At 32.7% G+C, this 13716-nt stretch overlaps 1 pseudogene; it reads left to right on the forward strand.

Annotated features, from left to right (window-relative positions):
* Nucleotides 1-11631: 11631 nt before the first annotated feature.
* LOC122595324 lies at nt 11632-13115 on the forward strand (annotated as a pseudogene).
* The last annotated feature ends 601 nt before the right edge of the window (nt 13116-13716 follow it).

Below are 13716 nucleotides of genomic sequence, written 5' to 3' on the forward strand. Positions count from 1 at the left end.
AATTTAATGAGAGTAAAAAGTGTAAATTATTGATAGAAAACAAAAAAAGTGTAAATTAGTGAGATTATTTCTACAAAAGTTAATATAAATATAATATACTAATATATTTGAATAATGATTATTAGTATTTTTGATTTATTATTAAATTAATAATAACATCATCAATTTTCAATTTAATACAATCGAGAGATATGATTGATTAATAAACTATTAAGTCAGTTGTCTTTTACTATATATATAAAAATAAAAATAAGAGTATAAAGATTAAAAAACAAAATAATAAATTAAAAGTAAAGATATAAAAATGTAAGCTTAAACTTATACTATGAGTAAAGAAAAACTAACGATCAAACCTGTATCTTACAACTTTATTTATGTGTCAAAGTTGTATTGGTGACGGATACAAAAACAAGTTGTATTATGAACAATTGCTTACGGGTAACAACCTTACCAATTTTTATCATATTTTTTTCCCCACAAATATCATTAAAGCTACACATGATTTAGTTTTTTTTTAGACACAACATTGTTATTCTGAACAATCTATAAATAGACGATATCATTAAATGGATATACGTACGTAGTATTAATTATATTGAGTCTTGGATCTATGGATAACTATCATATAACTAATTAATAATAGATAAATATTAAGCAAAAGTAAAGATAACTATTAACAGTAAGTAAATTACACTTTAGCCGTGTGTATGTTAAACAAAAAACATAATTTACGTTTGATATTTATTTTAATATAATACTATAATTAAGTCACATGTTTAATAACTTAAATTTATCAATTATGGTTAGGTCAGTTCCTTTTATTATATATAAAAATAATTAAAATATAATTTTATACTCGTAATCAAGGTTGGGAAACTCGTGACTCGGGATTGGATCGGCGAGTGGGGGAGTCACGAGTTTCTAAAAACTCGGATCGGCATAGGGGAGAACCCGGATCAGATTTTTAAATAGAAAAATTTATATTTTTTAAAAATTATATGGAATAAACTTTAAACTTATAATTGTTTAAAAACTTTAATATACTTTTTCAAAGTTCAAACTTCATTCATTAGAATCATAAACTTAAACCAATTTAGGATTTTTTTTATTTAGAAAAAAAAAAAAACTTTGACCAAAGTTGACCCGAGTTTTGACCCGATCCGGACGATTCTTGACCGATCTACCCGATTTTTGACCGATCCAGGTGAGTTTGACCGAGTTTTACAAGCGACCAAGTCGTTGACCAAGTTTTGACCCGATTCCAGCCAACTCAACCCGTTTAACCCCCGATTCCGATTCCAATCCCAAGTTCTCGGCCGAGTCGGCCGAATTTTACAACACTGCTCGTAATAAATACAAAAAAATGTTCAATGTGAACAAGTCACATAGTGTATGGTGGTTAATCTGTCTGTCTAATAGCCTTTTTTTTTCTTTTTGTTTTTCCTATAAATTGTGTTTTTTTTTTTTTTAATCTTTTGTTATTCTCATTGTTTTCATATCTTATGTTTATTATCCCTACATGTTATATTTCTAACACATCATATTGTCATTATCGAAGTTATGTTATTTATACTAAATAGTTAATTAACCCGGGTTCAACCCGGAGTTATTAATAAAAGTTTTGTAATATTAAGTTACGTCGATGTTAAAGAACTATGAGATAGTTTAACCATACTCAGAATCTCAAAATATTATATTTTAAATACTATTTAACTATGAGATAGCTTATTAACCTGCATAATATGCATATAATTTAAAAATCTATTATGATAAAACTATTTAGCTGATAAAAATTTAAAAGACCATGTATAAAATATAAGAGTTTTCAAAAGAACATACAAACTTATTAAAATGAAAAGTGATGGTGATACTATTTTTAAAAATTGACATATAATCGTTTAAAGAAAAAAAAATAGATAATTTTTTAATTTACGTTAGGCTAAAAATGAAATAAATCATAAATCAATTAGAAAATAATTTAAACTTTAAATAAGATGATGTCATAAGTTAAGAAAATAGAAAAGAAATAATTGATATAAATAAGTATAATATTGACAAGTAAGCATTATTTAAAGAATAATAATGTTATAGGAATCTTATTTTATTTATATAAAAGATAACATATCATTTATCATATATTTGTTTACAATTACTACGCGTTATCTTATACTTCTTCTTCTCGATTTTGATCATCATTTTATACTCTAATGTTGTTATTTTTGTCAAAGTCTACAATTATTTTTTTTTAACTTTTTTAATTTTTTTGAACAACATAAAAAAGGTTATATTTTTTAGAGTTAATTACAGAAATCGTTTCTATCGTGGACCTCCACTTGCAACTTTCGCCCCTAAGTTTAATAAATTACAGTTTTAGTCCAAAAAACTTTGCTCCGTCAACACTTTTGATCCTGAGATAAAAAGAAGGTAACGTGTCGGACACATGATGGGAATCTCGTATTTGACTTAGATTTAATTACAAAAATCGTCCCTATCGTGAACCACCACTTTGAACTTTGGTCCCTAGCTTTTAATAATCAATTTTAAGCCAATTGAGTTAAACCAAATCTAAAAACCCAAAATCTTATCAATATATATATATATATATATATATAGGGGTGGGTTATTTTGAGAACCATAAAAAGAAAAAGAACGCGAGAACCAATCTAGGCCACACATCTCATCTCCTTTTTTCTCTCTCATCACTTTCATCCAAAATTTTCAAAACGTTTTATCTCACAAACCGTGCATCGTTAGACGAAAAAAAAACCATGGGTAGTCTTAAAATTTCGTCATCTTTCATTAGAGATGCGACTTGATATACTTTTGACAAACTTTTAAATTTCGAAATTTTTTTTTTTTCGAATTTTTTTTTTTACCTGCACATGTGTAGGATGTGTATGATGTATACCCTACACATGTCTTGCACATGTGTAGGATATACATCCTACACATGTGTAGGATTATCGCTAAAAAAAAAAATTAAAAAAAAAAATTGAAATTTAAAAGTTTGTCAAAAGTATATCAAGTCACATCTCTAATGAAAGAGCACGAAATTTTAAGACTACCCATGCTTTTTTTTTCGTTTAACGATGTACGGTTTGTGAGATAAAACCATTTGAATGAATTGGGTGGAAATGAGGAGAGAGAAAATTAAATATCATCAAGATCAAAATCAATGGCCAGGATTTGTTCTCGCGTTCTTTTTTTTTAAGGGTTCTCAAACTAACTTTCCTCTATATATATATATATATATATATATATATATATATATATAACTAAATCTTATATACAAATGAAATTGAGGCCCGTGAGCCACGACAAATGAAGAGGAAATGAGACGTGACTATGTGAATGGTACTATAAATGCATATGTGCGCGGGTAAACTAGGAAAACATGAAACAAGTTGAAGCTCACGTCTCCTAATAGTTTCGAAATCGGCTCAATAACTTTAAAAAGAAACATTGTAAATAGCAACAACTCTTCACAATTTTTTGTCGCAATACGAAAAAACAATGTCGTAACTCTTGAGTATAATGAGAAGATTTAAAGACAAACTTAATATAGAAGTGAATATCAACATAATTATATATAAAATAAACAAGTGGTTTTTACTAAGCAATCTTAAAATTTGAAAGCTCCTAATAGTATTAATTTATAGTTTCGTTGGGACTAATATAAATACACCGAACTTTCAAAAAATTTATTATTTTATTATTGTATCGATTGGGTATAATTTTGTACTGCCCCAAGTTGGGACCAGACAAATTATCAGTTTTATCGAAATTATTAATGTATCAAGTATGAATTTTTTATGTGATTTATTAAAAGTTAGTCTATATTATTTCTACAAGTTTGTATATAAGATTAGTTTAATATATCTTGATAAGATTAGTTTAACTAATTTGGCTTAAAAATAACTATTAAAAGTTAGGGACCAAAGCGAAAAGTAGTACGTGGTTCACAATAGGGACGAAATCTGTAATTAACTCTAAGCCAAATTACGAAACTACCCATCACGTGTCCGACACGTGACCTTCTTTTTAACGGACGTTTATGGTCTGGACCAAAAGTGTTGACGGAGCAAAGTTTTTTGGACTAAAACTGTAATTTATTAAACATGGGGACGAAAGCTGCAAGTGGAGGTCCACAACAGAGACGATTTCCGTAATCAACTCTCTTTTTGATTATTGTCAAAAAAATATTATATTGCATCATTTTTACTTAGGGATGAGCATATGGACTGAAAACCTGAAGCCCGATCAAGACCCGACCGAGAATGGATCGAACCGGCGCGATCGAGCCACAAATGGTCCGGTCTTCGGTCCTGGATTTCAATGTTATATCGGGTTCGGTCCGGTTCGGTTCAAAACCCTATAAAACACGGTCTAGGACCAAAACCCGGCTTGGACTGTGGGTTTAAGTATTTAATGGGTTTATTATGGGCTTTAGTCTTCATTTGAGTCCAAACTCCAACATGCCAGATCCAAAAAATTCCAAAAGAAGTGAATAACTAATAACATGTTTTAATAACTAATAAAGTTAATAAATAAATAAATAAATGAATTATTCGTTGGGAAATTAGATTTCATGTAATTTCTTCCCGTTTTTGAAGCATGACTTGTGTTGTTTTCACCCTTTGGCCTCACTAAACTCTTGTATGATACTAGAGTGAAGGCCCGTACGTTACACAACGAGTTAAGCGGTTTGGGTTTATGTCGGGTTTCTTGGTATGTTGGCAATAGAACAGGTTACTGGGCTAGTTAGTAGTGGTTAATCTAATGTTTGGACCACATTTGAGCACAAATAGGTGGGCAATTTTTGTTTGGTTTGCTCGACTATTGTTGTATATATGGATGGAGTACATCTACGTCAATGGCCCAAAGTTTTGATGGGCTATGAATTTTTAGCTGAAATTTCGATTTAGTTATTCCGTTAAAAACAAGAAGTTGGCCACTTTTTATTTTCTTAAACCTTTTAAAAAAGTGATGTAACAAAATTGGTGATGAGTATAAATGTTAATAAGAGAAGTTAATAGCAGTTTAATATAGTAGTAAATGTGTTGCATGGCCATGGATTGAAACTGCTGAATAATTTTGGGTGTTTTAGAAAGTTGTTTCTAATGAGAAGTATGTTTCTTATTGTATGGTATGTATATAAAGAGATGCAGTTTGTTTGACTATTTAATTTAAGAGTAAGTTGTAATAGCTTGAAGCTGTACGGAAGTTATTTATGGCGGCAGATGGTGAGTTTGTGGACTTTGATTATGCCGATGTTGAGAAGGATGATTCGAGTATGACCGGGTGGATGATGCATGATAGAGTTTGTGGAGGTGATTGAAGTTTCGTGGTTGAATGGCTCTTCTTTTCATTTTGTTGATGACATATTGTCTTTGCGAGACGTCGATTGGTTAGAATAACTTTTAAATGTTACGCCTGATAACGGCATGTCAAATTTGGTGGTTAGTAACTTTAAGGCGGATGTTAGGGATCGAGTGGAGGTGGGAAAAATACGGGTGCATTCAAGAAAACCATAAAGAAGGATAACATGCATAGTAAGTGTTTTGTGTGTTTTCTTTAAAGTAATATGAATTTATGTATTCTGTACTTGTCAATTTAAAGACATGAGTTTTCCTTCATTTCCTTTAATCAGTCCACAATCTCGTATGGCAGTTGATTAATTAATTCCTTGAGGCAACTATAAAAATGTTGACATATAAACTGTTAATGTATAAGCCATAAGTCCAGAATGGAGAATGCTTCATTTATTTATAGTTAAACAAATCGTAGCCATCTTATATGTGATGGATCATTTTTTATATATAATGCCTAAGGATAGCCATCTTATATGTCTTCTCCAACAGTACCCCATAGCGTGACGCCAACGTGTCGCCCACTGCAACAAACAACAATCATTCAGAGTTAACAACGATGTGATCTAACATGTAACGGAAGTACACCCCGTGGAATACCTTTCATTAGTAAAATTGAACTCCAGGGTTTGTGAAGCGTTAGATTTGCTTTTAGGCTCCCCAACGCTCATCACATAGTCAATCAAATCTGCAACGGTGTACAGAAACAATGACCACTGAAACTGTACACAGTTTTTAATGGAAGCACATATGTAATTGATCGTTAACTTCTTACAATGCAATTCATGGATAAATGTTGCAGAACAGTTTCGTAACTAAAATGCTAAAACATAAAAGAGTACCCCTAAAAATATACCAACACATCTAATCGATTAAATGGATAAAATAGCTTACCATCAAAGTACTTATTCTCTGTGACATCACCAGCAGTCTTCCTCGCAGAAGTTGACCCATCAAATTCAATCACGTAAGGGGGGTGTCCTTAAAAATACGATATTCCTTCCTATTAGGCCCAGATAACGTGTATATAAATGTTGCTCCAGCTTCTATCTTTTCAGCAAGGCTGTGTGATTTATTGTGCATCAAAAACAGTGCATCATAATATATATAAAGATGCAACCTTATATAGATGGATTCTTAATAAATATTTGTGACTCTTGGTAGACACCCATCAAAGGTCATAGAATTTGATCATAAATCATATCATTAATTCTCACTGAATATGAAAACTCAATTCTCATTATTGGTTGGAAATATGAACCGGCTTACAAAGATATCAAACCAACCTATGTAACACGCATATATCTATTAATTTATTTCTACCTTTGGGGAAAAAAAATTTATATCTATACCACACAAAACCAACCCAACCCGTTCAAATGAACTCATTACATGCAATTTAGGATAGTTATGGTTATACATTAACCGATATGAGGAGCATGATGGATGATATTAATTGTTGCATTCACCCTTTCATTTACGTAATGGATAATATTAATTGCTGCATAATCCATTCTTTCTTTTATGTAAATTCATCATCAAATAACCTTATTGACACACATAAATACATGAACCACAATTGACGGTCACACATAAATATGTATTATAGTTAAAAAAAAAAAGTAATTAACCTTAGTAATTAATCCTATTAAGTACACACGATGAACCGTCAAGAATGAGCTAATTTTTCTACTACCATGATTCAACTTTTTATTATATATAGATAGATAGATTACATGAAAACATATACTCGTAGTATATTAATAACATTGCTTTATTATTAAATGTAAACATGTACTAGTGTATATTTATCGTCCATCGTATCCCAACCAACCTTTTTTGGTACTCGACCACACCTGCTATTTGCAGCGATAGTCGTTGCAAATAGTGCGGCCCCCTGTCTGTAATGACAAATCTGGCAAAAAATAGTGGACCCTCTGTCAGTAATCGCTGCAAATAGTTGGATATGGACAAAAACACCACTATTTACATCGATTTATAATCGTTGCAAATAGTCTGATTTAATTACCAAAAGTCTGGTCAGGATACCAGCCGTCATATTTATTGGGCAGACTGAATAGTACAACTACAAGTGATCCGTAGATGTACTAGTGTATATTTATTGGCAGGCAGAATAGTACAAGTGATCCGTAGAATTAATAATAAGAAATGTCGGTTCTTTTTAAGTATATCCTATCATAATTAGTAGCTTTCTTTCAAACGGGTTGATTAGTAATAATTAACTTTGCTTTCATATGGGTTGATGGTGGATTTTCACATCACTAGTCACACGTAGCTAGACCCATGTTGTAACAATCGTGGTTCCTGACCTCTTGACCATATGTACAATTTAACTAACTATCGAGTTGGTTAATATAGTTCAAGTGCAATTTGAAGTTCATTAAGTGCAATGTGTACATATAGATCAATTTGTCGTGCAATTTGGGACGTATGTGTTAGTCGAGGTCATTAAGTTAAGTTATGTTGTGTGTTCGTTTTGGCATTTGAAGGATTGGCGATTTGCTATTCGTCGAATTTGGCGGAGCGGGAGCCTACCCTTTTTGGAACTTAGGACGGCCTCCCCCCTTCCATTTCCTTTTCCACCCATTTCATTTCTTATCATTTCTCTCTTTCTTTTCTCTTGCAAGAAAAACACACACAAACAAACACATATATCTCTCTCTAAAATTCTTGCATCCAAACATTGTTATTAGTGAAAGTGTTAGTAGATTCAAGGGTTATTATCATTATCATCATCATCTAGCAAAGATTTGGGTTATCAAAGTGCAAGAAACTTCTCCTTTAGCTCAAAATTCGGATTTGTCACTTAGTGAAAGTTTTGGTAAGTTAAACTTGACTCAAAATCATCATTTTATGTTTATTAACTTGTTCTAGTTGATTTCAAGTAAATTCGGGTCACAAATCGGGTCAAAACGAATTAGTGTTCAATTAGGGTTTTGACATGGGTCAAAATGGATTTGAGCAAGGATTTGATGTTATGAATCAAAATTATGATATGGGTTATGTTCAATGATGTTAAAATATGGTGATTTATGCATAAAAATGTGTCTTGGAGCTTCCTTAGTCGATCTTGAAGTCAAGAATCTGCCCAGTCGGAGCACGCCCGCTCAGATAGATGCACCGTGCTTGTGGTCGTGCTATGTGCCCAGTTCTTCCCATACTGCAGACGCTCACACGGCCGACCGTGCGAGCGGCCGCAGTATTTCTGTTCCTTCCCCAACTTTTTCGTTCGGTTATCGGTCGACTTTTAATGATCCAAAACTTGTTTATTGGTCTTATATTAACATACTAAGGTTAACAAAATTGGTTAAACACATTTCTAAACACTTTGATTTTCAAGTGGAATTTTGGTGCTAAGTCATTGAACCGTGTCTAACCAAAACTCTTCATTTGTCATTTAAATGTTCTCGAATGACTTATAAAACATCTTTAGGGGAAATTGTGGTATAGTATAACTAGTATTGACCATGTCTTGTATTGTGACATATATTGTTAGGTTGTGGACTTTGGACGACCATTGGGCATTCGTAGCTTGATATTAACTTGCTATTGCCGATCAAGGTGAGTTCGTAGCTCCCTACTCGTTTGAGATTCGGGCTGAAAAGTGTACAACCTTTGTGTGTTAACTTTTTGTTCGTGCAATTATGTGTTGCCTTGATTGATGACATAGTTCAATTGAGCATACGTTTGATTTCCTTGATGATGACATGACTTGATTGTGCATATGTTGAGTGTCTTAAGTGATGACATTGTTTGATTGATGGAATTGTTAACGTGTAAATACGTGGTTGTTATATGATTATTGTATGTGCGTGTTTGGTTGACTTTTAGGTTAGTTGTGTATATATGGAAGACGATAATACCTTCGAAAGGTTGGAGATGTGGTGGGAAGGCTGCGGATGACCCTATATATAAGCATCAAAGGCCTTTCAAAAGTAGTATCATACGAAGTATATACACATAGTGTTTGTTTCTGGGTGGACATTGATGGTCATGGTGCAATTGAGTACAATGAAGTACATTACGCGCAATTGAGTACAATGAGGAACATTACGTGTAATTGAGTGCAATTGAGGGACATTGATAGACATGTTGGGCATTATAGAACTTGTTAGATACTTCTTGATATCATTATTACTTGTTCTTGTTTACTATGCGTATTCTAAATACCTTGTGTAGTTCATTATGTGAATACATATATGAGGGTCATTGATGGACATTGATTGATTATGTATTGTTTGAGTATGATTGATTTGTTTATGATTAGGGTAGTTGTACATACATGGAAGACGATGATACATTTAATGAGTTGGAGATGTGGTGGGAAGGCTGCGGGTGACCCTGTATACAAACATCTAAGATTCCTTAAATGTAAAGTCGTATGAAATGTATGTGCATTGTGCATGGTTGAGTTGATGGACATGATGACATTAAACGGGTACTTATGTACTTGATGACAATATCGATGACAATAGAGGGACAATGTGTGCATGTACAAATAAACGGGTACTTACGTACTTGATGACATTAAACGGGTACTTATGTACTTGATGACAATATCGATGACAATAGAGGGACAATGTGTGCACGTGCAATAAACGAGTGCTATACGTACTTGATGACAATTGGATGACATGAGAACAATTGAGGGACATTGATGGACATGTCTGGCATTTTAGAACTTGATGGATATTTGTTGATGTCGATATTCTGTGTTCTTGTGCATTATGTGTGTTCTAGTTATGGTATGATTGTGCAATGGATACATGTGGGTCCAGGTTGCGCTACGAGCCAACCTATATTGAGTACTTGCGCCTTTTAAGGACATACTGTAAGTGTGTTCCTTGTTCATTAGCTTAGTTCATATTGTGAATGGCTTTGGCATTAGATCCTCGTCATTTGCCCCTACGAACTCACAACCTAGTGTTGACCTTGTGTAGTACACTTTTCAGGTAACCTTGTGAATCCAAGACGTGATGCTTGATGGATGCTTGCGCTAGAGTTTGGGCTTGGTCTTACATGGATCAAGGATTCATTTGCCCCTATCTGCATTATGCTTTATGTACTTGTTTGTTGATGATGGATTCACCGAATCCCTTTAATTTTCATATAGTTCACGTTCTACGATAATCCATGCATACGCTATATCTTTTCGGTAGTATTTCGAGCCTAGCTCGGGGTGTTACACATGTTGTCAAATTCTATTATGAACTGAAATTGATATAGATGATATTTTATATGTAATGTACTGTTCTAGCCGAACAGAAATTATGATGACGTACAACCATTTCAACGTCTTGAGATAAGTTTCTTTTAGATGAAAATCATCGTTTTTACCAAGCATGACTTGTGTTGTTTTCAGGCCTATGTATTAAATTGTTGTATGATAGTACATGAAAACATATATATAGTATATTAATAGCATTGTTCTATTATCAAATGCAAAAATGTACTAGTGTATATTATATTGAATACAAAGAGTAGTACAAGTTACCCTTGAATTAATGAATAGGAAATTTCTATACTTTTTAAGTATCCTATCAAATTTAAGCCATCCGATCATGTTCATGTACAATTTTTTTTTCCATTAAAAGCTTGTTTGTTCCATGTGCATTTGATTTATTGTATGTAAAAAAGATGTACATATTTCTAACTTAATAATGATGTAAAAATGGTAATTTCACAAAGAAATATAAGCTTTTAAAATTATGGATGTCTCTATACCTAGTTGTGAAACAATTCAATTCGAAAATGGGAGTAAACTCAAATAATTTTGCTCTTGATTCGTATTCATTACTTTCATCTTGTATCAGGTTCCAAGAACCATATGATCATGAATTTGATACTGTCTAATTGGTTCGTAGAAAGGTTTAATGCAACGCCCATATACAAAAACCGTGACAAGAAGTAAGACACGGTGAATTTATTTTGGGTCTTGTTTTCGAGTTGAAAATTTTGGGGCAAAAAAAATAGTAGTTTGGAATGGGCTCCACAAGTCAAAATATCATATTTTCATCTTGAACAAGTGTCTTAAGATCTCTTAATCTCTCCATTAATCTAACTCTTCCATTTAAAAAGCACTAACAATTCTCTAATCTTTTTTATACTTTGACCATTCATGAAACTTATAGTCAAACAGTAAATTATCTATGTTTTCTTAACTTGAATCAATAAAAATCCAAATTCAACACCAATTTTTTTTAAAATCTGTCAATTTATCTCAATAGAAAATACGAAATAAATGGATACGGATACAAACATAGAAGAGGGTGTCAATAACCCAAAGAACGTTGCCACCACGGGAATCAAAACTTATCAAAAACCGCTTGTAGAACCACCGATTGAGGTCAAGGAGCTAGCCAAATGGTCGTTTTACAGAGCCACAATTTCAGGGTTTGTTGCCAGAGCCTTGTTTCTTTACGTTACTGTCTTAACCCTTATCGGCTATAAGAGCCAATGTGACTGTATCAAAAATCATGATAATTGTGGTGGTGTTGGTCCTTTGGGCGTTTCATGGGCGGAATGATCTTTGTCCTTGTATATAACACCGCTGGTATATCGGAAATTTAGTAACAAAATAAAAATAAAAAATGGCATATATACCATAAATAAATATCACTAATATAACTTGTTATAAGTAGCAAGTGACTTAAATGATCGAGACTCATAAGTCAAAATCAACCTATATATATAGACATATATGTAACAAATAATTGACTAATTGACTTGTTATTATTTGAGGAGGGCACCTGAACCCTGCTGTGACGTTTGCCTTGTTATTGGCTAGAAAAGTAAGCGTGTCAAGGGCGTTGATGTACATGTTGGCTCAATGTTCAGGTGCGATTTGTGGGTGCCTTTTTTTTTTGTTAAGGTACGTTTTGCAAAAGTATGTTATGATGTATAGCGCACAAACAGATCGATATGCTTAAAAATATAGTAGAATTATAACTTGTACATTGTGTGATTGATGGGAAGTCAAGGTATTAGCACCATTGCCAATTGGGTTTGCGGTTTTTATGGTTCACTTAGCTACAATCCCGATTACTAGAACCGGAATCAACCCTGCTCGAAGTTTTGGGGCTGCAGTCATCTACAACCACAAGAAATCATGGGATGATCATGTATGTAGTTTTTGATATATATCTATATCTATACTATATTATAAAGCAGATTTTCCCTAGATTTTCAACATTGAACTTGAAATTTTTAATATTGATTTTAAGTACTTTCCCAAAATGTCCCTTCTATCTATTCTATATTTATCTAAAATAACTATAATACCCTTTCTCTCTCCTCAAATCTCAACCAATCATCTTTTTTCTCTCTCCTCCATAAATCATTTATTCCTCCAATTCATTCAAAATCTTTTATCTCAAAAACCGTACATCGATAAATTATAAAAACTGTATGGGTGTTATTAAAATTTTATGCTCTTTCATTAGAGATGTCATTCGATATACTTTCGACAAGTTTTTAAATCCGAGGGCGGAGCCCGTACGGCTAAGGCATTTGACTATCATACTCTATAACTTATCAACTCCTATAACCTATCATACTCTATGACCTAGGTATCACCCCACCATCTCACCGCCACAACGCGCGAATTCTTGCTCTCGTTAAAATTTAATACTCAAAAAGTGTGTTTATGTTACACCAATTAACTTTTAAATAACTTTGATATTTTAGTGGATATTTTGGGCCGGGCCGTTAATCACCACCATGTGACTCGGCATTGAGGATTAGGATATAGATATATAGTTCACAGTGCTCATTCCATATATTGATACTGGATAAAAGAAAAAAAAATAGTATTCACACTCAATCGTGTCATTACAAGGAGTTATCAAATCGGGGCCCGTTGCTCAAACCGAATCACGATGGAAGAACTTTAAATACAAAGACAAGTACTATATGATCACATAAAGCTAGTTTAATTATTTATACCTTATGTATCATGTGAATGTATAATCCTTACGTAAAATAATATATGATTTTACTAATGAAAACTTTATTATTGCTTCATCAAAAGCTACGATAAAAAAAATTATTATCTTACATCACCACATAGAATTGTGCATTATATTTGATGATCATTTTTCTAGAGTTATATGAGCGAAAGGTACTCGTGCGTTGCGACGGTGATGGCGGTGATGGCGTGGTGGTGATGTAATGGCGATGGCGGTGATGTGGTGATATACATGACGAGCTCCACGCCGTACAGGTTTTGCCTCCGGATTTAAAAATTTGTCGAAAGTATATCGAATGACCTCTCTAATGAAATAACATGGAATTTTAAAAACACTCATGATCATATAATCTTTATAAC

This window comes from Erigeron canadensis, chromosome 1 (genome assembly GCF_010389155.1).
Source record: "Erigeron canadensis isolate Cc75 chromosome 1, C_canadensis_v1, whole genome shotgun sequence".
Lineage (NCBI taxonomy): Eukaryota > Viridiplantae > Streptophyta > Magnoliopsida > Asterales > Asteraceae > Erigeron > Erigeron canadensis.